Source organism: Triturus cristatus, chromosome 1_2 (assembly GCF_964204655.1).
Source record: "Triturus cristatus chromosome 1_2, aTriCri1.1, whole genome shotgun sequence".
NCBI classification, from domain to species: Eukaryota; Metazoa; Chordata; class Amphibia; order Caudata; family Salamandridae; genus Triturus; species Triturus cristatus.
Window position 1 is genome coordinate 800,258,466 of NC_140580.1, and position 27,570 is coordinate 800,286,035.

The following is a 27,570-nucleotide window of genomic DNA, read 5'->3' on the forward strand; positions in this document are numbered from 1 at the left end:
ACGCATCTCCCAGATGCGTCACGTTGTAAATACCCCGCACCATGGCGCAGGATTTGCGCCGCTGCTGCGTCACAAAAGTGACGCAACGGCGGCGCAAAAGTGGCGCAAGTGCAACATAAATCTGCCCCATTGTATACAGCGCTTCGGTATAAAGTGTAAGCACATAAAGGAACAAAGAAAGTGGTGGGCATTCACACACGGTCAAAGTATCACTCACGTGGTATTATGCCCTTCTACATTTTAGTGCACTATGAAAAAATACATCAAAAAATACCTCTAGCGCAATGTAACATAGATGGGGTTCAATAAAAATGTCAATCCAAGTTCCAAATACCATAATAAAATATTACAAACCATGAATACGGCACTAGGTTTAATCAGAATCGCACTGCTTTCTTCAGATTCCTGATCTACTAACATCATAAATCAGCCTGAAAAATGATACTTATTCATAATCCACCAACATGTATAGAAGACAGCACAGCGCAGAAACAAAATGCATTTATTTTACGGAGTTTTATATAGCGCGAACTTGAGCCAAAGGTATCGGGTATCAGAGCGCTTTACATAGCACCAGTTGCTTTACATGAGGACACGTTAATTTTTGTTAGGCACGGGGAGATGAAGGGGCATATTATCAAGCACGGCGGTAATATTATCGCCGCTTTAGCGGCAGAAAACTGCCGCTAAAGCGGCGATAATGGGCTTGATAATATGCCCGTGAGAATCCCAATAGAATCCCATGTTGACACCAGAACATGGGCTTCTATGGGAATTCTCAAGGGCATATTATCAAGCCCATTATCACCGCGTTAGCGGCAGTTTTCTGCCGCTAAAGCGGCAATAATTATAACGCCGGTCCTTGATAATATGCCCCTAAGTGATTTGCCCAGAATCACAGGATTTTCAGCGTCATTGCCGAGACTCGAACCCGATTCTACAGATGTGAGGTCAACGCCCTAGCCATTAGGCAATCTCCTCCACATGTGTTTGTGCTCTGTTTCTGAGTGCATACACTAACTCACAGCAGCCACGTCAGTACATGCTAATTAGTACAGCATACTTTGGGGAGCAGAGATCCATTCTCAGAGTTTCAATGTTAGTAAATGCAATATAGGCAACGCATTTTTAGGCATTTCTGTCTGTTCCTGTCCACAAAAAAGCCCCATGCCTCAGCAAATGAGCCCTCGGGGTACAGTAACCAGCAATCCTATAGGAGAAAACTGTAAGCGACCCCATTCTGGACCTGTGTGTAGGGGCAAAATGGGATCAAGTGTAACCCTAATCAATAAAGACCCAATCAAGTTTCTCATGTCTTTGTTTATTTTATTTCAAGTGATTATTTGAATGAGTGAATCATTGCACCATTGATATTCTGAGTCAGTTTTACAGTATGGAGTTTGAGTAGTGTAAAAGCTAAGGAAAATATTTAGAGTTTGGTGCACAGGATAATTAGTCAAAATGTGAATGATATCTCGCCCACCATTTTATATGTGCACTTGTAAAATAGTGGAAGGGCCATCCTCACATTTGTGATGGAGCATGCATCTGCCAAAGTCTAAATATGGCACTTATTTTCTTTTTGTGGCTACTTAACCTTCGAAGATGCCACTAGAGTACTATGATGTGATGGGGGGGGGGGGAGGGGGGGGGGGAAGAGGGTCAGCAAAAAACGTGTAAAACCCCAAGGATCTTAGATCTTAAACTGAGGACTCAGAAGCCCTAGAACATTCCTCTTCCAGTTGCCCCTCTTCGAATACTCATCTACAATTGGAAGAGACATTTCACTGTCAAAGCCACAAATCATGGAAGGAGCTATCATTAAAACCAAAGTAACTCTTCTCCATGATGATGTTAACAGGCAATCAGTAAATCAGTAAATGTTTCTTATTTAGATTCGTAGATTTAGGTCACGAGATCCTGCCAACTTATCAAAAGCCAAGATTTACTACGATTTTGCATTAAACATTAAATTCATTCTGGCATTTCCTAAGTCATGCAAAGCCAATTTGCATAGCTTTGCGTTGTCTTGTAAATACAAAGTAGAACTATGCAGCACATAGTGCTGCCTTGCTTTATTTTGCGTTGGGTAGGCATTATATGGGTGGAGCATGGGCATTGTTGTGCATCCACCCATGTATTTTTATCAAAACCCAGATTTATAAATACTTATAAACCTGGGTTAACACCAAAATGATGAATCTACCCAACAGAGGCATGAAGTATCCCTTTCTTGCACATGGTCCAAGGGTGCTTATATTGGCAGTACTACAAGGAAGTACACTATGTGGAAAGTGTGAGAAATCCCCAAAATGCAGGTAGAGGTAAAAGTAGATGATACTAACTCTCTTTTTGTGGTAGTGTGGGCGAGCAGTTCGGCTTATCAAAACGAGATGTTAAGCATTTCTTGTACTCATAGAGACAATAAATGAGACACACACTCAAGAAAAAATATTAAACCAATTTCTAAAAATGATATTAATATTGCTCTAATTTTTAAGACTATAAACACAGTTCTATGGTAAGTTCTTTCCGAGATTAGATTTTGCAAAGTTCAATAAATGTATCACTTCTATTCACAATTACGTACCATAGGAAACAATGGGGAAAAGGCGGAAGAATGCAAAGAAATTCAAGCAATGCTTTCACGAAGTTCACATTCTCGTTTTAGGTCGATGTCGTGACCAGGTCCAAAGTTCCAGCAGGAGAAGCTCGGTAGCGTCCCAGATTGGCCAGGAGCAGAGGTGCTTACATCTTGGAGGCTGATGGGGCAAGACGTAGGGGTCCACTTGAAAAAGCACTGCACAGAAGGACCTATGGGTAAGTCTGGTGGGTCTCCTCAGAAGGAGGAGGTTGCAAGAACCTGCTGACCTCAGGAGCAGGGCTGGTTGGCCAGTGCTGGGGCTTGTGAGGCCAGGTACAGAGCAAACAGTTCAGTTGGGCGTTGCGCGTCTTGAGGTCCTCTCATTCAGGAGCAGGCAACTTGGAGAGGTGATTTTGGGACAGCTGGGCCACTTAGAAACTCAATCTCAGGTATTGTATTGTATTGTATATTCACTTGTATAGCGCAAACTGTCACCCTACGGGTATCCTGATGCTCTGACAAAACAATCAGTTGCTTATGCTACAGGAGAAAAAACAGCCTCGACGGCAATCCGGAATCTGGGAAGAGCCAGGTCTAAGGGCTCTTTCTAAATTCCAGTAAGGAGTCTAGCTGTCTAATGTTCCAAGGAAGCTCATTCCACAGTCGGGCCCCTACCACACTGAAGGCCCTCCCGCCCATCCTGGCACGTTTGAATCTGGGTTGTGTCAGTAGGTTAGCGTTAGAGGAGCGCAACTGTCTTGGAGGGGAATAGCGTGAGAATCTTTCCTGCAAAGGGACCGGGCCCTCCCCATGTGTTGCTTTGTGGACCAGGCAGAGAAACTTGAAGTGAATCCTTTCTCTGACCAGTAGCCAGTGAAGCTCTCACAGCGCCTGTGTGGAAGAGGAGTCACGCCTACGATTAAGCGCCAGCTGTGCTGCAGCAGATTGGACTCTCTGCAATCCCTGCAAAATATATTGGGGGGCTCCTAAGTACAGGGAATTGCAGTAGTCCAATCTGCTGAGCACTGTGCTCCTTACGATCAAGGCACGCGAGTTGCCTGGCAAAAACGGGAGAATCCGGCGGAGTACTCGTAATAGCCCAAAGCACACGCTGGCTGTCTTGCTCGCTTGCGAATCTAATTGAAGATTGCTATCAAACATGACGCCGAGGTTCCGGATAGTATTTGCTGGTACCAATGGAGCCTCATCCGGGGTCAGCCTGAACTCTGTCGACAGATGATGACTCTGCCCAGGTGGCGAGTAGAACAACACCTCAGTTTTTGCTCCATTAAACTGCAGGGAATTATTCCGCAGCCAGTCTGTGGTCAAGCGCATGCAGTTTTGAAACTGTTTTAAGAGCATCGCCTGTTTTCCTTCCAGCGAAAACACCAGTTGTGTGTTGTCTTCATAATTTACTAGTTCAACCCCAAACGCTATAATAACCGCAAATAATGGTTGCAGATATATATTAAAAAGAATGGGGCTGATACTAGAGCCCTGTGGCACTCCGTAGGCTACGGGAGATTTTCCTGAAGAGAAAGGTCCCAGCGTTACCACCTGCTGTCTCTCCGCGAGATAGGAGCGGAGCCACTGTAATGCTCGACCTTTTATTCCTATCTCCTCCAGTCGCTCCAATAAAATAGGATGACTTACTGTGTCGAATGCGGCTGACATATCCAGGAGCACCAGCACAGCGGTGCTCCCGGTGTCAGCCCGCATTCGCAGATTGTCTAGCACGGTGACCAGAGCAGACTCCGTCCCATGGCCAGGGCGGAAACCGAACTGGTTCGTGTCTAACAGATGATGCTCTTCAAGGAATTCCGAAAGAGATCTGCTCACAACCTTTTCCAGGATCTTAATAGGGAAAGGGAGCAAAGAAATAGGTCGAAAATTGGCCGGATTGGTAGGGTCCAGGGAGGGCTTTTTGATAAGAGGGGAAACCACAGCCTGCTTCCATCTATCCGGGACCAGTCCGGCTTCCAGTGATTGGTTGCAGATCTGTCGCAGCCAAGGGAAGGTTAAATGGCCGTATGTTTTCCACACCTTCTGGGGCAGGGGGTCAAGGGTTGAGCGGGAGGAGATGCTCCTGACCAAGGAATCGAAGGTAAAGACCGACATAATGGGAAAGGCAATCAGAGGGTTGTGCTGGTCTAAGGTCCCATTAATTGCTGTTTTTTTACCGGGATTCTGGGCAGTCGCCTCGTTGTCCTTAAAACGGTCGACAATTTTAGCCACTTTATCTTGAAAGTGAGTGGCGATCTCATCACAAAGCTTTTGTGAGGGTTCTACTCTATTCTCCAGGCAGGTTGGAGCTGAGATAGTTTTTGCTATTCTGAAGAGCTCCGTAATCCCATTTGGGGCTTGTAGAATAGATTGAGCATAAAATTGAGCCTTACTTTCCAGAATAAGTAGTTTGTATCTGCCTAATGCTGACTTCAAAGTAGTCTTATCCCTATCCGAATACCCCTTCCTCCATGCCCTTTCCTACATTGTGATCTTAGTTGTCTCAGATCATCGGTGTACCAGGGCGCTGACATTTTCTTTCTGATTTTCACTTTTTTCATGGGGATCAAATTATCCAATGCAGACGTGATATACTCCTGGTATGTGTTATAATTATCCTCCACAGTACTGGAGCTCTGGAAAGGGCTCACTGTAGGCGGTGTGAGGAGGGCGCCTATCCTTGCTAATTTAGCCCAGTTTCTCCCTTCCCGATACAGCCCGGCCATGTTGACTTGGGCAGGAGAGTCATCTAGCCGTATTGTAAAATGTACCAGATAGTGAACCGTCCAAATTTGAGGAGAGATGTTTAAAAGTTCCACCTCCGACTCATTTGCAAATAAGAGGTCGAGTATATGCCCTCCCTGATGTGTCGGGGAGTTGACTAGTTGTTGAAGGCCCAGATTATGGCATGTATACTTCAGATCTCTCAGTTGGTTTCTCAGGCTAACATTCTCCCACCAGTTAAAGTCTCCCAGGATGATCATGTTGGAGTGAGATAGGGATAGGTTGACAATGGTGTCTAGAAGGGGTTGCTGTGAAGTTTTACTCCCCGGAGGGCGGTAACACAGTAGACCTGATAAAAGGTTACCTCTGGCTTCCTGTAACGAGAAGCCCATCAGTTCAAATCCCTCTAGCTTATCCACTTGTAGCAGAGTGAAGTAAGGTTCCTCCCTGAAAATCAACACTACCCCTCCTCCCATGCCCTCGTCCCTGGATTTATGTATAATTTTAAATCCATCCGGGCAGGCAAGTCCAATTTCAACTGTGGAATCCGCTCTAATCCAGGTTTCTGTGAGAAACAAGGCGTCTAGTTTCAGATCCTCAATTAGTAACGCTATTTCACAATAGTGCTTTACCAATGACCTGCTGTTGATCAGTCCACAGTTGAGGTGACCAGGAGTATTAGCACGCACATTTCTTATGCTTGCCCTGGTATCAGTGGCGCTGCCATCAAGGTCACTAGCAGCAACAATTCCACTGTTTTCCCTCGTGCCGATCGCAATCAGCTGGTTTTTGGAATGAACATGGCGTACCTTGTTGGAGTCGTATTCGTCGGCCGGCATCCGGCTCTCGTCCGGGGCGCGGACGGGCGCAGACGGGCTTGCCTCTGGCGCGCCTCCGGCGCGCGCGCTGCGCGCTTGCATTGCTCTGCTTTTATGGTCTCCCCGTCTAAGAGCGCTAACGCGCGTTTCAAAGTGGCGCTCAGATGTTGGATCCTGACCAATCCAAGATGGCGCTCGCGGCTTCCGAAGTGAGAAAATAGGCCCCGCTCTAGGCAGCAGGTGAGTGAAATTTTGTTTTAAGTGAGGGTATGCGAGATAAAAACACAGTATAGCACAGTAAAAGACGGAGAGTCCGGTCAGTAAATTAGCAGCAAAAACCAACTAGCAGCAACAAGTTACCGGCCCTAGAACCAGTAATGGCCCCCGTAGCGGTTCACTCCTAAGGCTAAAGCTAGCGCGTAATGTCAAGATCAGCTGCGCGCTTGCATTGCTCTGCTTTTATGGTCTCCCCGTCTAAGAGCGCTAATGCGCGTTTCAAAATGGCGCTCAGATGTTGGATGCAGACCGATCCAAGATGGCGCTCGCGGCTTCAGAAGTGAGAAAATAGGCCCCGCTCTAGGCAGCAGGTGAGTGAAATTTTGTTTTAAGTGAGGGTATGCGAGATAAAAACACAGTATAGCACAGTAAAAGACTGAGAGTCCGGTCAGTAAATTAGCAGCAAAAAGCAATTAGCAGCAACAATTTACCGGCCCTAGAACCAGTAATGCCCCCCGTAGCGGTTCACTCCTGAGGCTAAAGCTAGCGCGTAATGTCAAGAAGGTATGTCAATGTCCCTCAAATGGTGCTTGCTCTGGTGCTTCGGGAGTCCGGAGTAGACTCTTGTTCTCAGTGTTTGCCGTTGGGGGTCCAGTACCCCAGGTATTGGCACGCCACAGCTCTGGTAGGTCCTGCTGTCTCTAATCTTGGTGGGGAGCCAGATCTGACCCTCCAGAGCTGTTGTACTTTTCTCAGTTTGGTGCTGCATCAAGGTCATCAGGGGCAGCAAGTCGACAAACTGGACTTCACGGATCTGTGCCTAAGGTGTGCAGGAGAGTAATACCTTCACTCCAAGTAAGATTTATGGCAATTTCTTGAAGGCTGAGGTACTCCACGCTTCTTGGAGTCCTTTCAGGTTTCAGGACCACACAGCAGCATTGATTGTCGAGCCCTGGGAGCAGCAGGCAGGGTTTGGCGCCTTTTCTTCTGCAGCATGGCTTCAGTTCTCAAATAGCAGGCCTTCTTTGCCCTGGTCTTCTCTTGACCATCGAATCTGATGTTCTGGTCTTGGAGTGCCATCTAAATGCTGAATTTAGGAGTATTACAAGGGGAGACAGTTAGTAGCCAATGGGCTATTTACCTTTAGGGAGTCTACACTCTCCAGTGATGACTTCCTGTTGGAAGAGGCACTACCCTAGCTCTGATAGGACGTATCTCCACCATCCCAAGAGGGTGGAATTTCAGGAGAGCAGTTCACCTTGCCTGCCCTGCCATTGGGCTGGTGTAGGCTAAGTGTGGACCCGCCTCCTAATCCAACTAATTTCCCTGCTTTTCCTGCCACCAAAGGTGGAGCAGGAAAGGGGCCACTATCTGAAGGTTCCTGGGTTGGATTTCAAAGGCATCATTGCCTTTGAAGCTTCCTGTCCAGGTAGGCCATCCTGTCCTGGAGGAGGTATGAAGCACCTCTGCCCAGAGCAAGCTTTGTCTCTATCCTCTGAGAGTGCCGGCTCTCACCCCATGAGGTTAGAAACATTTCTGGTAGTGGCGGACTGCTGAAAACAACTCAGGAACTACACCACTGCTTGGTAGGTTTTCAGGGGACCCTCTAGATGGGTCTCCTGTGTGAATCTAATAATAAATCAAACCCTGGCATCAGTGAGGAGTTATTAAGATGATATGTTTGGTCCTAAACACCTTAGAAATTGGTGAAGCCATCATGGAGCTAGGAAACTCATTGTTGGACCTGGCCCTTTTGGCCGGATGGTCCCTAAACTTTTTGCCTTCCACCTGTACTTTTTCTGACCTGTTGTTGGCTGTTTTATGACTCTGGGCACTTTACCACTGCTGTTCCGTGCTAAAGTGCATATGCTCTCCCTATTTAAAATGTATATGTTGGTTGGATTCCATGATTGGCTTATTTGGTTTACTGTCAGACCCCAGTAAAGTGCACCAGGAGTGCACAGGGCTTGTAAATACAAATGCTGCTGGTGGGCTTGCAGCACTGGTTGCGCCACCCACAGAAGCAGCCTAGTAAAATGTATGTTAGCATCGTTGCAACACTTTCGTTGCCCTGTGTGTCACATCTAAGGTACATTGATTAAAGTGTCGCATTTAAGAACTTAAGAGAACTAAGCAAACTTCTACCATCTAAAGTAACAGTATTGTATATTGTTGTCGTTTAATGGTCTTGTGGTAACTCTATATAAAGAATCCTTATTTTTAATATAAAAACCTGTGTGGTGTCAATCTGTAGTGTTGTCACTTGGTTACTGTATGTGTTCACAAATGCTTAACCTATAACGCTCTGAGATAAGCCTTGTCTGCTCGCGCCAAGCTACCTAGAGGGTACCTGTGCCAACCAGAGAACCCGGATTCTAACATTGGTGGTCAGCGTTGAGGATTCTGGACTTGCATTTGTGACTCATGTACAGTAATTGGTGAACACTACTTAGTGAGTGCAGACCTTAAACGCAACCAATACTTGTTGGTAGATTTCTTTTGGGACTGTCTATTTTTGAGCACTGCCAAGCTTAACCATGGTGGAGAAAGCAGCATCCATAGTCTCTGTTAATACTGAATTTGAATGGGAAGAAGAGAAATTGGATAGCTACACTGCCAAGCAGCTGAAATTCTTCTGCAAGAAATGTAAAGTTTCTACAACTGTATGTAAAAACAAGGCAGAGTTCTACAAGGCGCTGAGGGCCTGGGTAGAAGCAAGGAATGCCACTGATGATAACAATGCAGAGGAGCAGCTGGATGGGCCAGTGGGTCCAAGAGGAAGGAGAACCCCTTCCCCTGCAGGTAACAGTGTTTCTAGTAAAAGTTTATCTCCAGAGGAGTTGGCAGACAGAAAGGAAACCAGAGCTCATGAGATAGAGATGGCGAAACTAAATGGACAACTGGCAATGGAACAAAAAAGGCTGGAAATGGAAGAGAGAAAAATGGAAAGGGAGCATGAGTTGATCATGAGGGAGCTTGACTTAGAGCTCGAGAGGCTTGAGACCATGAGTGTCTCAGCCCAGCAACAAGAAATGTGTGTAGCTCAGAGATTGAGCTTTGCTGAGTGGGCAGAGGAATCCAGCTCAGATGGTGGCAGCAATATTGAATTTTCTAGTGCTGAGAGAGTAGTACACACACCCAGAGATGTGGCGCCTGACTTGAAGGAGGGGGTTAATTTACACCAGGAGGTTCAAGGATATGAGGTAGCTCCAGTGGTGCGCAGCGTTCTTGAGGTGAATTGGGAAACTGGCACAGGGGTTCATAGTCCTAGTGGTGGGAGGGATTCCCCCATAGTTGAGATCCTGGTGTGTGAGTGTGAAGACCGCCCAGAAATGTGCGTTGAGTGACAGAGACAGCCAGATACTGTCTCTCCAATCTCAGGAGAGGGGTGTGGAGTACGTATGCGAGGCACTGGATGGGGAGGTGAAGGATAGTTTGGTTAACCCTGCTAGGGTGCTGTGTGATCCAATTATGGGAGAGCATATTGTAAGTCCCTGTTTTCCAGAGCTATGCCAACACCTGTGGGAGGGTGAGTTCTCTGACCGCAGGGAGCTCACATTGGAGGCAGACCTTTTGGTGGAGTCCAGAGTGTCTGGAAAGGCATTGGAGAGTGATCCCCAGAGGAGTGGTTCAGGTATCTTCAAACCCAGCGTGGTGGAAGTGGCTCAGAGTAGCCCAGCTAGGTCCTGTAGTAGTGAGAGGGGTGTAGGGCCTCACGTCCTGTCTTTAAGGGGAAGGAGTGAGAACGGGTTATGTCCCGGTAGTGCCCAACCTCAGTCTCAGAGCTTGGATGGTTCTTTAAGGGAACACCAGGTGGAGAGCCTAGTCTGTCCTGAGGCGCTGCCCGTTGTGCGGGACCCCCTAGTGTCTGGTGAACGGGGAGTGTCTGTAAGCAGGCCTCCATCAGTTCTGGTGTCTGGAAGTACCGCTCCAGTTGGGAGGGTGCAGAAGTCCAGAGTGAGGGGTGAGAGGGGGAAGGAGTCCCCAGGGAAAGAACCAGTGGGTCAGGGGCCAGCCAGAAGGGCTGCGTCACCAGTGAATGACCATGGTGACACCACTTCTGTCCTGGGGGATCTTCGCGCACTGTCAGATGGACAGGGGTTGGGAGATCTTCTCCAGGCAGACTGTCACATGGCACAGGAGTTATGTGTCACCCTCAGGGGGGGCATGCGTGCTCCCCGGGAAGTCCTGGTGCGCCAGGCGAGCGTTCAACCGCATGGGTTGGCCCCAGGGTTGGGAAGCCAGGTTCAGGTGTTGTCTGACCTGGAGGGCGGGACAACTGTAATCATTGTCCTGACCCATGTTGCTTCTAGGGGTACCACTCCAGTTGGGAGGGTGCAGTACTCTGGAAGGGGGTGCAGAGGGAGGGAATCCTCGCCTCTGACCCCGATGCAGCCTGAGGGTTTAGACCCTAGGTTGGAGAGCCAGATTCAGGTGTTGTCTGACCTGGAGGGAGGGACATCTGTAATCAGTGTCCCTACCAGTCTGTCTTCTTGGTGTACCACTCCAGGTGGGAGGGTACAGCCATCTGGAAGGGGGTGCAGAGGGAGGGAGTCCTCGCCTCTGATCCCCGCTCAACTGAAGGGTTTAGACCCTAGGTTGGAGGGCCAGGTTCAGGGTGTACCCCCTGACCTGAACGCCCAATTGCAGGATAGAACCCCTGAACTGGTGGGCGAATTGTGCAGGACACCTGACACAGGTGCCCTGGCAATTCTGGAAGGGGGTACCACTCCAAGTGGGAGGGTACAGAGCCCCAAGGAGGAGGACCGGGTGTGGGAGAGGCCACCCCAGTCTTTGGTCCAGCCGCCGAATACGGACCTGGGGCTGGTGGGTCAGTACCAGGATGTCATACCTGACCTGACAAGAGGGACAATGGACAAAGGTTGCCAAGCACCTGGGGCTACTGCCCCCGCTCCCTGGCGCCACAGAGGTTTGAGAGCCCTGAGAGGCTTACGGCATGGGTCTCCTCCCTGACTACTGTCTGAGCCAGTTAAGGTTCGGGGCTGCACAGGTGGTGTCCACAGGTAAGGAGAAGGGTTCCCCATGGATTGTCTTGGTGGGCCCTGAGAGTATGGACAGAGGGATTCCAATAGGTTCAGATTGGCGTAGGACTGGAGTCTGCCCCTGCAGTTGCGGGCCAGGTCCTTGTTCTACCGCCCACAGCAGGGAAGCCCATCAAGGTACTGATTGGTCTACCCTGCGTTTTGGCTGGAAGGGGGTTGTGTTGGACCTGGCCCTTTTGGCCGGATGGTCCCTAAACTTTTCGCCTTCCACCTGTACTTTTTCTGACCTGTTGTTGGCTGTTTTATGACTCTGGGCACCTTACCACTGCTGTTCAGTGCTAAAGTGCATATGCTCTCCCTATTTAAAATGTATATGTTGGTTGGATTCCATGATTGGCTTATTTGGTTTACTGTCAGACCCCAGTAAAGTGCACCAGGTGTGCCCAGGGCTTGTAAATACAAATGTTGCTGGTGGGCTTGCAGCACTGGTTGTGCCACCCACAGAAGCGGCCTGGTAAAATGTATCTAAGGTCTGCCACTGCAGAACCTGCGTGCAGTCTGGTACTGTCATGCTGACTGGGCAAGTGCACCCACTTGCCAGTCCCTAAACCTTCCCTTAACTTCATATTAGGCACCCCTATGGTAGGCCCAAGGGCAGGGTGCATTGTAAGCATAAGGTAGGACAAGCCCTGATGTGTGTGGCATGTCCTAATAGTGAATTACAGCCATTTTCGTTTTTCACTATTTTAAGGCTACCTGTTCTCCATAGGCCAGAATGGGCTGTTAGAATTGTTACATCCTATGATCCTAACAGGCCCAGGGAACATGGTAGAAATTCGAGTTTAGTAAGCCTGAACTCAGAATAATAAAATACATCTTTTAGTAAAGTTTATTTTAATATTCTGGGTTTGCAAATACCACTTTTAGAAAGTTGGCATTTGCTTGCCTAACCATTTCAGCCCGCCTCTGCTATGATGTGTATCTGCCTGTCTGGTTTGTGTGAGTAACAGGGCTGGGAAAACCAAGAGGGGCAGAGCTAGGTAGCCTGGTGGTGAATAGAGAGATTGACATCCAGATGGGTGGGAGGAGTGCACCTGGACTCTGAATAGGGCTGTGCTCTGCCACCACAATGCTGGCTCCACCTAGTGTGGAGCGGATGATGTCTCTGCCCTGCACCCTGAATAGAAAGTCAGAGTCATGTCAACAAAGTGCTCAGAAACTGGTTTGGACTGGGCAAAGGCCCCTCTACCCCAGAGGAACAAAGGAATTAGGGGTATAAGTATTGGGACCCTGCTCCCAAGAAATTAGATCCTGTTTGAAAAGAAGAACCTCTGCCTGAGGAGAAGGAACTGGGAAAGCTGTAAGGAGGAGTACTGTCCCTGACCTGGGGGATTGGCCTGCAGTGGTTGCCTTGCTGCTGAAAGGAGAGGAGAAAAGACAAGACTACAAAGACTTTATTTCAACTTGTGCTTAAAAGATCTCCAAGGGCTTGTGCTGAGCTTGCCCCTGAACGAAGTCCCAGGACCAGTGGACTTCACCCCCCAGCTCCCCAGAGTCTTTTGGAAGTGCCTGCTGCTGTTGTCGGGCCTTCTGAGGGACTGCGTGTCGCAAGGAGCTGGAAGCGCGACTCAGGAAGGAGAAGCGTGCTGCCGTCGGAGCTGTTGTCGTCGCATCTCGTAAAGGGTGTCGTCGCTGCAGCATCGCATCGAGCGGAAGCGTCTCGCATCATTCCGGAAGTGTCTCGCAACGCCGAAGAAGCGGGTCGCCATCGCAGCCATCGTAGCTGATGAATTGCACCGCATCAAGAGAAGAGTCTTGCATCGAGGAAGAAGCGTGTCGCCTTCGCAGCCATCATAGTTGTCGCATTGCACCGCATCAGGAAAAGCGCCTCGCATCCACGGAGAAGCGTGCCACCGTCGGAGCTGCTGTCATCGCATCGCGTAAAGCGGTGACGCCGCTGCAGCATCGTATCGAGCGAAAGCGTCTCGCAAACGTCAGAGAAGAGTGCCGCTGCCAAGGCCGCTGTCGTCGCATCGCGTAAAGGGGTGACGCCGCTGTAGCTGACGCATCGAGTCGAGTCTTCTCGCAACATCGGAGAAGCGTAACGCATCTGGAAGATCTTCACATCTTTATTTCTTTGCACCAAAAACTTCATCGAGTCAGCATCATTGCAACACTTTTGTTGCCCTGCGTGTCGCATCTAAGGTACATTGACTTAAAGTGTCGCATTTGAGAACTTAAGAGAACTAAGCAAACTTCTACCATCTAAAGTAACAGTATTGTGTATTTTTGTCATTTAATGGTCTTGTGGTAACTCTATATAAAGAATCCTTATTTTTAATATAAAAACCTGTGTGGTGTCCATCTGTAGTGTTGTCACTTGGTTACTGTATGTGTTCACAAATGCTTAACCTATAACGCTCTGAGATAAGCCTTGTCTGCTCGCGCCAAGCTACCTAGAGGGTGAGCAGGGGTTATTTTAGGAGTGTAACCCCTTACCCTGACTAGAGGAAAGGTTCCCTGCTTGTCACAAGTACCTACCTGTGCCAACCAGAGAACACGGATTCTAACACTCATGTTGACAGGTATTCATCCCATGTACTCTTTATGGCTTCCTTGTGCACTTGCAACACCTCAGAATGGACTGGACATTGTAGGGGAATACCTGCTCATGCTGATATGCCAACACATAGGATATGATGCACCCTTCTTTAGGGCTAAAGGCATGCAGTAGGGGTGCCTTACCTGTATCACATGGGAGGCAAGGAACACAGGGCTGTGTGCCATGTCGACTCTTCAGATTTCTTTGCACCAAGACATGCAGCATGCAATGGCAGAATGCATAGCCTTGGTGAGGGGTCCCTGGGGTGGCACAACCAGTGCTGCAGCCCCAGAGGTCCTTCTTCAGTACCTATCCTTTAAGTACCAGTGGTACCCATTATTAGAGACTTACAGGGGTAACTGAAGTGGTGCTGCTGCAGATCAAAGCTTATAAATTCCCCCTACTTCCACGGATAAAGTAATTTCACAGTCATGCACACATACACTCATCATACGCTAGTGGGGCCCATTACACCAACATTCATTCTATTACTCTATCCGTACTGAATATAAGAGAGAACTCTTTAATCAATCTGCACCTAATTTGAGGTCAATGCAACCAAATTGAATTATCTTGAGTATTGATAAAAACAATTAAACACATCTGAGATCTCAATACCATGACAAAGAAATAACCACCCAACACTGTAATTCAAACAAGAATTATTTATCTAAATTAATTCATAGGGAAAACCATTCAATTTGCAGGATCATTATTCTCATATATACCTATTCTGGCTAAATGTCATTCTCTAAGTCAGGACAGGTCTCTCAGCAAAGAATTAAAGTCTCTCGAGCTGTCATGTAGAGTCACCGTCCTCTCAGTCAGCATCGGTCTTCTGATCATAAGTTCAGGAAGAAGTAGCCCTAGACCCTCTCTAGTCTAGTAATATTTATACTAAAATTTACATACTAAAAGTCACAACCAAAGCTCTAAAACATCCGTTAAGCAGGAAAAGATGTCATCTTGCAAGATTAGAAGAATCTCCGCTCTCGGATATCTCGAAATTCAAAACAAGGAAATAGGAAGTCCAAAACTAATTCGTAACATCCACGGATGTCTTTCTCCGGAATTGTATCACTCGCAGTGAAGCCACCACAAGTTTATCAAAAATGTTCATTTGTGACAAATGTTCTCTACCAAGTATAACTGGCGGTCATCCCAGAGTTGTCATCTTTTTTCATAGCTTTTTAGTTCAGGCAGAGGCCAGGGTCACAATCAGCGAAGCCTCTCTTCATATTTCATCTACTCAAATGCAGGCTGTAGATGTCGGCCATTTTCTTAACAGGCCACAACGGACAACTTAATTAAGAAGAAACACAAAACAACGTTACTACATTGTATTGATTATACAGTGTTAATTCCCACTAATACCCTTATGTGTATGTATTTATCTAGCCATTTGCAACATAAAAAGGCATTAAAGCATATTATTTTAAAGCGCAATCACATAACAAATATCACATAAGCCACACTTTTTTAATTAATTTGCTCACCAACTTAGTTCACTTATTAATTTAGCCATGCAATTGCATTCCCACGTATAATTCTTTCATTAATAAGGTTGGTTAATAAAAAACCTCAACAAACGTAGTACTCAATAATTAATCATTAGTCATTTTAATTATGACATACCAAAATATAAACTGATGTTTGGGTTTAAATAGAAAACCCTGCTCCTGCAATCCCCCCTTTGGTGATATATCATCACCACAAAAATCCAACCCAAAAAATTTAGTTCCCCTTTTTTAAGAAAAATTCAAATGTCTTTTTGTTCATTCGTTAAACTCCAGTTTCTCTTTCACCATCTCTTTTTGTTTCTAAGTACATGTTCTCCCTAATTTCTTCCAATTCTATTTCTTGTGGGTCTCTTTTTGACCTCTTTTGTCTCTTTTCAACATTTTCTTTCATTATTTTCTTTTTATTCCTCCTATATCCACAACATAAACTCCCTAATCTAAGACTCAATAAAGTAACAATCACACATGTCAATGGAAATAATATCTTACCAAAAATGGTACTAACTATCTTACCTATAAAATTCTTAACAGCAATCATCTTATTAGCCATTTTAGTCCAGATACTTTCAGCTTCCAGTGGTACTAATTCTTCATGCAAATCAGTAATATTTTTGATATAGACTTTTCGATCTTTGCTTTCATCAGGAATGTAAGTGCAACAATGTTGAACTTTCAGCATTCCACAGACTCCACCCTCTTTTGCCAATAGAATATCAAGGGCAAGTCGATTTTGCATAGACATAGCGCGTAAGGCAACCATCTCTGTATTTACCAATAGAAACCCTCCAGCGGTGCTTGTCGATAAGCGATCCACCACTGTTGACAGCTTCCGAATTCCATATGCATTTAATGAAATTCCCACTGCTGGTATCAAAGCTCCAAAAATATCTCCTACAATTTCTGTCCAAGTTTCTCTTTTAAAACGTGTTAGTAAATTAATTTGTTCTACATCTTCTATTCTATCCATATGGAAAATCTTTGGAAAGACCAGGCCAACATAACATGTGCCATACCAATGGTCAGGCAACCTATAACAAGCTTTATTCCCACAAATATAATACACTCCTGGGAAAACTGGATCTTCTCCTCCTTTGAATCCCCATCCCGTTGCAATAAAGTATGTATCATGGCACTCACTAGTCCCAACAAAATAATAATCATATTGGGATTTCCTTCTGGTAATGCATAGTTTACCCTTCTGTGGTGCATCTAAAGCCAAAGTTGGACTGCCCCCATTCTTCAACTCCTTTCCCATCTCAATGTCCCATATTGTCTCACTCATTTTATATCTTCCTGCCTTTTCATGCATACCCATTCTCCTTTTCTCTACCATGTCTAGGAAAGCTTCTTCTTCTTCCTTCAAACTACAAGTTAAATTGTTTCTAAAAATGTAATCTAATGTTAATTCTTCTGTTTCAATAAAAATCTCACCTAAAATGTTAGCTTCTTTAGCAGGAATCAGTTTTTTATTCATAGGCAATTGCCCAAAAATGTTATTCTTATTAGACATATCATAATCTATTTTCCCTAATAAATAAAAAATACTAATCAAAACACTACATGAAATTCCATACGTAGCTGGGAGATGATGATAAGTAACTCCCTCTGAAACGGATGCAGGTAACTGCATACAGACGTAGCAATCCCTTACCTCCATTGTCTTTACATATTCATACAATAATTTTGAAAAAACATTACTAGAAAAATCATTAATTGACCTATCCTTGTGTATGTATATATTACTAATTCTAGTTGGTACTACTTTCTGCGAACTCTTCCCTATGTTAGTCATATTCTCAGTATGTATTCCCAAAGTGTCTACTGTAACTCTAAAAATAACTAATAAAGCAAGCACACTCCATAGTAGCATCAATAGTCCTGTACAGCAGCAGCACATTCTGCACCATCTTTTCAAGAAGGTACATCTACTTTGATTATTTTCTGTGTTAGCCATCTTATTACTTTGACTGTGTCTTTTGACTTAGCCTCTACTACTCCACTACTGAATCTCTAGGACAGCAAACATCCACTAGATCGTTACAATCTGTTAATTTTTTTTTTTAATTTCTTCTTCTTCACTCTTCTCCAAGTGACTCCTTCAATTCACTCAATTTGGATTTTCATCCCTTTTCACTTCTTCTTCATCAACATCAAATTGTATCAGATCCTGAACATCTGTCTCTTCTCCAATGTCAGACAAGATAACTTTCAGGATTCCAACAGTTTCCTCCTCCTCAACCACTTTCAGTAAGGTCCACTCTGGATTTCCTTGACCCTCTGCCTCTTCTTCTTCTTCAGACAGTGCCACATACGTCCATTCTGGTGACCTATACTTCTGGTTGGGCTTTCTGATTCTCTTGATCTCCTCTGGTTCCTTTGGTTCTTTTCGTTCTTCTTCTTTCGCTTGATTTTGGCTTGACACCTCGTTCACCTGTTCAGCTTTCGATGAATTCACTCGTGTTAGTCGATATCTCAGCCTCTTTATCTTGTTAGGCCAAAGATCTCCTTTTACATTTCTTTTCTGTTTTACTTCTTTATTGTTCCTTTCTCCAATCCAAGTTCTCTTTCTCAGAACTCGACCCTCTGGTGTCTCATTCTCACTCTCATCCGATTCTGTCTCATTTGCCTCTTGTTCATCAACAATTCTCTCTTTTTCCATAATCTTCTTTTCCACCGATTGAGATTTCCCTACTACTGTCCCTCCTCGGGTCTCCGACACGCAATCTTCTTGTGTCTACTTGTCCCTTCACCTAGCTCATCATGAATGTTCCCTACACCTCCTCGGGGTTCTTCCGCAATCTGTCCCTCTCTATCTTCTTCTGACCCTACTTCTTCAAGAATTATCTCAGATGGATTCCTCTCAACTTCTTCATTTGACTCAGGTATAGTCTCTGTGGAATCGCTCTTTTCTTTTCTTTCTTTCTCCTTATCTTCTCCACTGCTAGTTAAAACTTCAGGCACTCTTCCAGAATCTGAACTCTCTTCTGAGGTTCGCAATGTTCCTCTTGAAACTTCTTCTGGTAAGAAAAAAGAATCTCCTGACTCTCTTTCTGACTCTCTTTCCCCCCTTTCAGGATTCATTTTTCTTCTCACTGTTTCAATGTCTGCATCATCACTGGAATCTGACTCTTCAAAGTATTCTTTCCCAGTCCCATCCTTTGGATTTGGAACTCTCAGAGTATGGCTTGCATGGATCCAGTTCTTCACTCCAGCACACTTCACAGCAGTCCTCGTAGTCAGAATGACTTGTCTTGGCCTTCCCCACCTTGGAACCAAGCAATTTCTTCTTCTGTGCACTTTTATTCTCACCCAGTCCCCTGGGCTCAGATCATGGGCTGCCTTCTTTTCAAGTGTGGTGGCGTCTTCTCCAACCTGGTGAAACACAGAATGAACTGCGTCAGCCAGGCCTTTACAGTAATCCAAAATCATGTCATCAGTTATAGTCATCAGCTTGTTGACGGGCACGAATGCATGTCTCATTGCACGTCCCATTATTATTTCATGTGGACTCAACCCCGTAGTTCTGTCTGGAGTAGACCTAATAGTCATCAGCACTAGTGGCAAGACATCAGGCCATTTCATTCCAGTGGCTAAACACATCTTGCAATTCTGTTTTTGATTGTACCATTCATCTGCTCAACAACTCCAGAAGCCTCTGGTCGGTATGCACAATGTAACTTCTGCTGTATACTCAATGCTTCACAAATTAAACTCATGAGTTCATTATAGAAGTGTCCTTCTCTGTCTGACTCAATTGTCACTGGGAACCCGTACCTAGGAATCAACTTTCTTAACAGCAACTTGGCCACTGTTATTCCATCATTTCTCCTAGTTGGATATGCTTCCAACCATCTTGAGAACAAACAGACTACCACTAGAACATACCTCAATCTATTGACTTGGGGCATTTCAATGAAATCTATTTGCATTCTGGTAAAAGGACCTCCCTCCCTACCTATTGTTCCTAGGCTCACCACTGTTTTCTTTCCAGGATTGAATTGCTGACAAATCAAACATCTTTGACAGATGCTCTCTGCTATCAGCCTGAACTTTTCATTGTACCAGGTCTGCTTAAAGGATCTAATCATAGCATCCCTCCCCAGGTGTCCCTGGCCATGATACATTCTTGCCATTGTTGACAACATAGCATTTGGCATGACTGGTCTTCCATCCCTATAGATCCATACATGATCCTTTTCTCTTGGTGCACAACCTGCCTTGATCCAATCTTTCATTTCCTCATCTCCTGCTTCATCCTGCAACTGCCTCACCTCCTCCCATGTTTCCATTACATTAGTAAACATCACAGAACAAAAAGACATTTCTTTCTCTTTTCCCCTATTAATTGAATGATTGTTCCTTGCACAATACTGTGGTATGTCATTAGCAAACTTGTTTCCGAGAGTAACAAAATCATCACCCTGTCCATGAGCAGCACATTTTACAACTGCCAGCTCTTTGGGCAGCTGTATCGCCTCAAGCAATTTCCCAATCACTTCAGAATTCTTTATAGGAGTTCCACTTGAGGTCAGGAAACCTCTCTGTAGCCAAAGCTGGCCAAAATCATGAACAACTCCGAATCCGTACTGACTATCAGTCATTACAGTCACTCTCACATTTCTTCCAATCTTGCAAGCTTTTGTCAGTGCCACCAATTCCGCTACCTGAGCAGATTTAACTCCTTTCAAAGGTGAAGCTTCCACAACTTCTGAAACTTTACACACCGCATATGCAGCACTCAGCACACCTTCTTCTGTTCTCAGACATGATCCATCCACAAACAACACATGATCACTCTCAGGCAGTGGCAGATCTCTTATGTCTGGTCTCGGTTTTGTACAGTAATCAAGCACATCCAAGCAATCATGATCAACATCATCTCTCACACTCACATTTTCAGCATCTGGCAACAGTGTTGCTGGATTCACATTCACACATCTCTCCAGAGTCACATTTGATGCTCCCAGAATGATTTTCTCATATTTAGTCAGCCGACTATGTGACATATATTGAGTTCTGCTTCTTGTCAAAAGAATTGCCACATCATGAGGTACGAACACCCGTACAGGATATCCCATTATTATACCCTCACTCTGTTCCAAGCTTCTGCATGTAGCAGCTACTGCTTTCAGGCAACCTGGTAAACCCACAGCTACTGGGTCCAGTGTTGATGAGAAGTACGCAATTGGCCTCCTCAGACGTCCATGTTTCTGGATTAACACTGAAAGTGCACATCCCTTCCTCTCACTACAGTACAGCTCAAACTCCTTCTCATAGTCTGGCATTCCTAGAGCAGGGGCTTCACATAACCTGTTCTTTAATTCTTCGAATGCTGCCATTTGTTCTGCATTCAATTCCAATGGGTCTTTTACTTCACTTTTAGTCAATTTAATCAGTGGCTTTACTATCAGGTAAAAGTTACTTATCCACTGACGACAATAACCTACCATTCCCAGAAACATTCCCACTTCTCTCTGGGTCATTGGGGCTCTCATTCCTCTGATAATTTTGATCCTGTCAATGGTCACTTTTCTTAGACCTTTTTCAATATTGTGTCCAAGATAATGTACTTCTTTCTAGCAAAATTGCAATTTGGCTGGAGATACCTTTAATCCTCCATCAGCCAGATGATTCAATAAAGCTATGGTATCTACTTCACAGGCTTCACGTGTCTTCGATGCCACAAGTAGGTCATCGATATATTGTACTAGTACTGAGCTTTCAGGCATGGTCAGACTTTCCAAAGATTTCTTCAGCAACTGATTGAATATTGGAGGACTCTCTGTATACCCCTGTGGGATTCAGCACCATGCCAAAATACGCTGTCCAAACCGAAATGCAAAAATCGGCTGACTGTCATGATGCAATGGAATTGAAAAGAAAGCATGGCACAAATCAATTACTGTGTACCATTCAGCATCATGGGGAATCTGATACAAAATTACTGAAGGATTTGGCATGATACCACAATTTTGTTAACCTTTCTCAAATCTTGTACTATTCTGAACTTCCCATTAGGTTTCTTCAGTCCCATTATAGGTGAATTACATGGGCTACTTAGTAACTCTCTCAGAACTCCTTGCTGAATCATTTTGTCAATTATAGGTGTTATTCCTTCAATTATCTCTGGTGTCAATCTGTATTGTGGGATATTAGGATAAGAGATTCCCTCTTTCACTGTAATCTTTACTGGATCTACATTATTCATCAATCCCACATCCTCTCCAGTAAAATCCCAAACTGCTGCTTTAACTAGTGTCTCAATTCTTGAGGTAAGTTATCTGGATTAAATACAGCATATGTTCCAATAACCTCATCTTCTCTATTACCTAGAGTTACTTTGTATAAGACATCCTCATCCGGTGTCTCAAAGGCTATTCCATCCGGAGTACAAAAAATTGTGCAATTCATTTTACACAACAAATCCCTACCTAACAAGTTCACTGGACTAGTGTCACACACTACGAACCTGTGCATATCTGAAAATTTCCCTATCCTTACCCTTACTGGTTCAGTAAGACGAGTCCTAATCTGTGTATTAGATACACCAACCACTTGGATTGCTTCGTCCGAGAGAGGAAGATTTCTTATATCTGCTGACCTGACAGTTGATCTCGTCGCTCCTGTGTCTACTAAAAAAGTAACACTTTCTCCATTTATTTTCCCATCTACAAATGGTCCTGCCTGGTCTATTTCTAGAGTTGCTCCAAGTATGCACTCTTCCTCCTCTCTTCGGCACCGTCAGAAGTCCCCTTCAGACTCACTTCCCTCATTCTTTAGCCAATATTGTTGTATTGAATTTGTACGTCTCTGTTTGTTTACCTGTTCCTCATTGTAGAATCCCGAGTCTTGATTGTATTTTTGGGATCCTCTGTTCCGCGGCAAAGGCGGTTTTGGCTCCTGATTCTGCTGCTTGACAACCTTCTGCTGTTGCTGCGGATGATTACACCCCTCGTTCTGCACCTGTTGATTCAAGGATTGATTGTCATTATTCACTAATGGTGGATTCGTACACTCGGATCTCCAGTGCCCTAATTTTCCGCAGTTGTGGCACGGAAATTTTTTCTTCGCCTCCTCAATGTTCCCCTTTCCTTTTCCTGTACCATATCTGGGCCTATTTCCTGGATTATTTGCTTGTTCAACCAGCTGTGCTTCTTGTCTTTCTGCAGCCTTCACATGTGCCCACATCGCTTTTTCCTTCAGCTTTCTTTGTTTCGCCTCAATTTCATCACTGAAGTACTTCGCATGTCTCAAGATCTCATCAATCTTCTTACTCTGCCAATCAACTGTGTGCTCACGTATAATTTCACTGATTTCGGGTCGCAAGCCATATACAAATCTGCATACAAAATGACTCAAATCCTTATCACCCAGATGTTCATCTCCACTGAACTGTTTAAAAGCCAGTATTAACCTTTCATAAAAGGCATGAACTGATTCTTTTACTTCCTGATGTGTTCGATCTATCTTAACCCAATCTGTCTTTTTAGGAGGTACCTTATTCTTCAAGAACACTATGACTGTTCATATTTCTTCATAACCTCCGGGTCTGGAGCTCCTGTCTTTGGATCTCTCGGATATTCTTCAGTGGGCCAATCTTTGACTATTTTACACTCTGCCCACAAGTCTGCTGGAACAATTATATCAAACAGACTATTCAGGTCAATCCACAGCACTTTCGACAATTTCACAAACCTATCAACCTGCCTATACCACTCGACAGGCTTCTCTCTCAGTCGAGGGAAATCATTTGTAAATGACAAAATATCCTGCCTAGTCCTGTCCACTGTATCTTCTCTTATCTTATACCATCTATCCTTCCACTTTTCCACATCACCCCATTTTCGCAATAATCCAATCATTTCCTTAATCTGCCCTGTTCGGCCAACATCATTTAGATTCTCAATATCTTTATCTGTAAAATCCACTCGGTAAGGCTTCTGTAAAGCTTTCACCTTATCCATGTCAATTCCCATTTCACTCGCTATTCCTTTTAACCTGTCATGTGTATTCTTAGCCCTCCATGTGATGCTCTTGCACATGAATAACAACTCTCCATCATGATGATTTTTTAACGTTTCTGTAGGAATTGTTCCCACTATAAGCTCCTCCAATTCCATACGTAACCTGGCTACATCAATTGCCTGAGAATCTTTTTCCTTCCTTTGGAGAGCTTTTAACCAATCATTCAAATCCTCAGCTGTTATTCCCGTAGATTTTTCTGTACTCACTTGTTCTGCCATCCTCTGTGGTTCCAAAATGGATCCTCCCATCATAACATTTCTTTCCACACAACCAGTATTCAATCCTGAGTTAGGCTGTACATTTAACTCTCCACCACATATGGTATGTCTCAACTGATTCTCTCCCATCCTCATTCCTGACTGTTCCGGAGAACTAACTAGTCCATTTCCTACATATGGAACTGTTAAACCACTTTCACCCGTTCTTTGCTTATCAAAAATAGGCATAACCGGACCTATGGTTACAGGCACTGTAACAGCTTCTAGATTCTTAGTCAGTTCCCTGATTTTCTCTGTCAACTCAAATGTGGTTCTTGCTAATTCTCTTGTTTTTTCATCCTCAATTTCATTCTCTCTTTCTCTCTCTCGCTCTCTCTCTCTTTCCCTTTCCGCGAAAGAGCTACTACTTTTCAGATCAGGTGTCACAACTTCTGTTTTTATGATTTGCAAAGTATCTCTCATTGGGGTAGCAACTGGTGTTCTCACTTCTGGTTCTTGTCTATATGGAGGTGGTCTCTTGTAGATCATGTCATCCAAGACTTCATCCTCATATTCATTAGCCCCATACCTTCTCAATTCTGCATTATGTACCTTTTCCGTACCTTTCCTCCCTTCTGTTTCCTCAACAGTTCTCACAGGATATAGTCCCTCAGTCATACTAGCATCTCGCCATCTCCTCATTTGATCATGATGACTTTCACGATCATATTTCCTCCCAAACATATACCTATAATTACCTCCACTCCTCTGTTTTTCTCGCTCATGCACCTGATCTTCCCATTCTACCAATGCCTCGAACTGTGTCGGCCTTGGTCTGGGCTCTAGACTCATCATTCTCTCCCATAAATTTCTCAACACGGCCAGATTAAATGAACCATGTTCCGGGAATGCTAAAACACCATCTTCTCTAGTATACTTAGCCCAATTGTCTAACCAAATACAGGTATGATACCCATATTTCGCAACCATGAAGGATGCAGAAGTTCTTGTCGGAGGTAGTAACTCACCTTCTCTAGTTATTATATCCTTATCCTTGTCAAACCATTTTTTAATTTTACTGAACAAGGATTTCTTTTTCTTTTCCTCTGTTGGTAATACATTTTTGTGTTTACCACAACCCTCTAGTCCTTTCTACAACTGTACGATCTTTTGTCCAATAACAGGGCGACCCACACTAACGCAGAAATCCCGGAGCGTCTACGTCACCCTGTACTTCTTCCAATCCCTGCGCGGCTCACACCAACGCACCAATCACAGTGCTTTCACTGTTCTAACCCACTGTCCAATCACAGCTCGGTCTTTCTGACGTCAGCAGTCGCTGCAGTCGCTTCTACTCCTGTCTCCTGTCACTCGTCTACCCCTCCTTTACAAAATCTTCTTGGTAGACTCTGTTTCAAATTCTACAAATCTATTAGTTACAACATATAAACATCTCCATTGTCTGCTCCGCTAACCACAGAATAGTAAAGACCTTTCCCACGAGAATCCCGCTTCTCTCTAGAACAGCGCTCACCTCTGCTCTACTACGGAATTGTTACTTTCGTTGACACAGTAGCACATCCCTCTACTCTGCCCTTCTAACATGCATCCATTAACTGTTTCCTCCCGGAATGTTCCTAAGAGCTTTACAATCAACTAAATGCCCATACAATCACGCACTTTCACACCAGAAAATGTAGCACATTCACACAGAATCCTGTCTTTCCCGAGAACAGCGAACAATCTGTCCTACTACAGAATTATAACATACGTTAACCAAGCAGCGATTACCTCTGCTCTGTCCTTCAAACAAGCTCAGAGAATACCTATTACCTTCGCAGTGATAAGCGTTAACTGAAATCCCAAAAAGGATCCCTGATACCTAAGACCAGAACTTCACAGATAACCTTCGCAACCATACACACTTCTCTTATACAGAAAATATGTCTCTAATAGTAACACACGACGATGTCACTGAATCGATTCCAGACAATGCGACGCGCAACTTCAATTGTCACACGCTTTTCCCTGCATTCATACAGGGCCAACAATTCCGCCTTTCCCGAGAACAGTACTCACTTCCCTCTGCCCTACTACGGAACTGTCACCGACTCCCTACGTCCCAGAAGCCGTACACACTACATATAACTCAATATGACTTCAACATTTAGTGTTAGTACATGTATCAACATCAATCAATAAATCCAAAAGCCTATGTACAAGCAATCTATCAGATCAAGACAATAATCAAAACCATCATCCTGCTACCAGGAAACTGCTGCAGATCAAAGCTTATAAATTCCCCCTACTTCCACGGATAAAGTAATTTCACAGTCATGCGCACATACACTCATCATACGCTGGTGGGGCCCATTACACCAACATTCATTCTATTACTCTATCCGTACTGAATATAAGAGAGATCTCTTTAATCAATCTGCACCTAATTTGAGGTCAATGCAACCAAATTGAATTATCTTGAGTCTTGATAAAAACAATTAAACACATCTGAGATCTCAATAACATGACAAAGAAATAACCACCCGACACTGTAATTCAAACAAGAATTATTTATCTAAATTAATTCATTTGGAAAACCATTCAATTTGCAAGATCATTATTCTCATATTTACCTATTCTGGCTAAATGTCGTTCTCTAAGTCAGGACAGGTCTCTCAGCAAAGAATTAAAGTCTCTCGAGCTGTCATGTAGAGTCACCATCCTCTCAGTCAGCATCGGTCTTCTGATCATAAGTTCAGGAAGAAGTAGCCCTAGACCCTCTCTAGTCTAGTAATATACTAAAATTTACATACTAAAAGTTACAACCAAAGCTCTAAAACATCCGCTAAACAGGAAAAGATGTCATCTTGCAACATTAGAAGAATCTCCGCTCTCGGATATCTTGAAATTCAAAACAAGGAAATAGGAAGTCCAAAACTAATTCGTAACATCCACGGATGTCTTTCTCCGGAATTGTATCACTCGCAGTGAAGCCACCACAAGTTTATCAAAAATTTTCATTTGTGACAAATGTTCTCTACCAAAGATAACTGGCGGTCATCCCAGAGTTGTCATCTTTTTTCATAGCTTTTTAGTTCAGGCAGAGGCCAGGGTCACAATCAGTGAAGCCTCTCTTCATATTTCATCTACTCAAATGCAGGCTGTAGATGTCGGCCATTTTCTTAACAGGCCACAACGGACAACTTAATTAAAAAGAAACACAAAACAACGTTACTACATTGTATTGATTATACAGTGTTAATTCCCACTAATACCCTTATGTGTATGTATTTATCTAGCCATTTGCAACATAAAAAGGCATTAAAGCATATTATTTTAAAGCACAATCACATAACAAATATCACATAAGCCACACTTATTTAATTAATTTGCTCACCAACTTAGTTCACTTATTAATTTAGCCATGCAATTGCATTCCCACGTATAATTCTTTCATTAATAAGGTTGGTTAATAAAAAAACTCAACAAACTTAGTACTTAATAATTAATCATTAGTAATTTTAATTATGACATACAAAAATATAAACTGATGTTTGGGTTTAAATAGAAAACCCTGCTCCAGCAGTGCCAATCGTGGTACCGTTTTTGGGAAAGACATCTGGCACTGGGAACCTGGTTAACAGGGACCCAGTGCACTTACAATTCAAAATTACATCAGACATCTGGCAGAAAGTGTGGGCTGACCATGTCAAAAGAGGCACTTTCCTACACATATCTATAAATATGGAGCATATTTGCTCTCTCTCTCATGCAATGCAGCGCAGCAAATACCTTTGCTGCTACCTTTGCTGGCTCTGTGAAAGAGTAATAAATCTGGCCCAAAGTATTGATCCAGCGAGTGCTCTTGATGTTGTTGC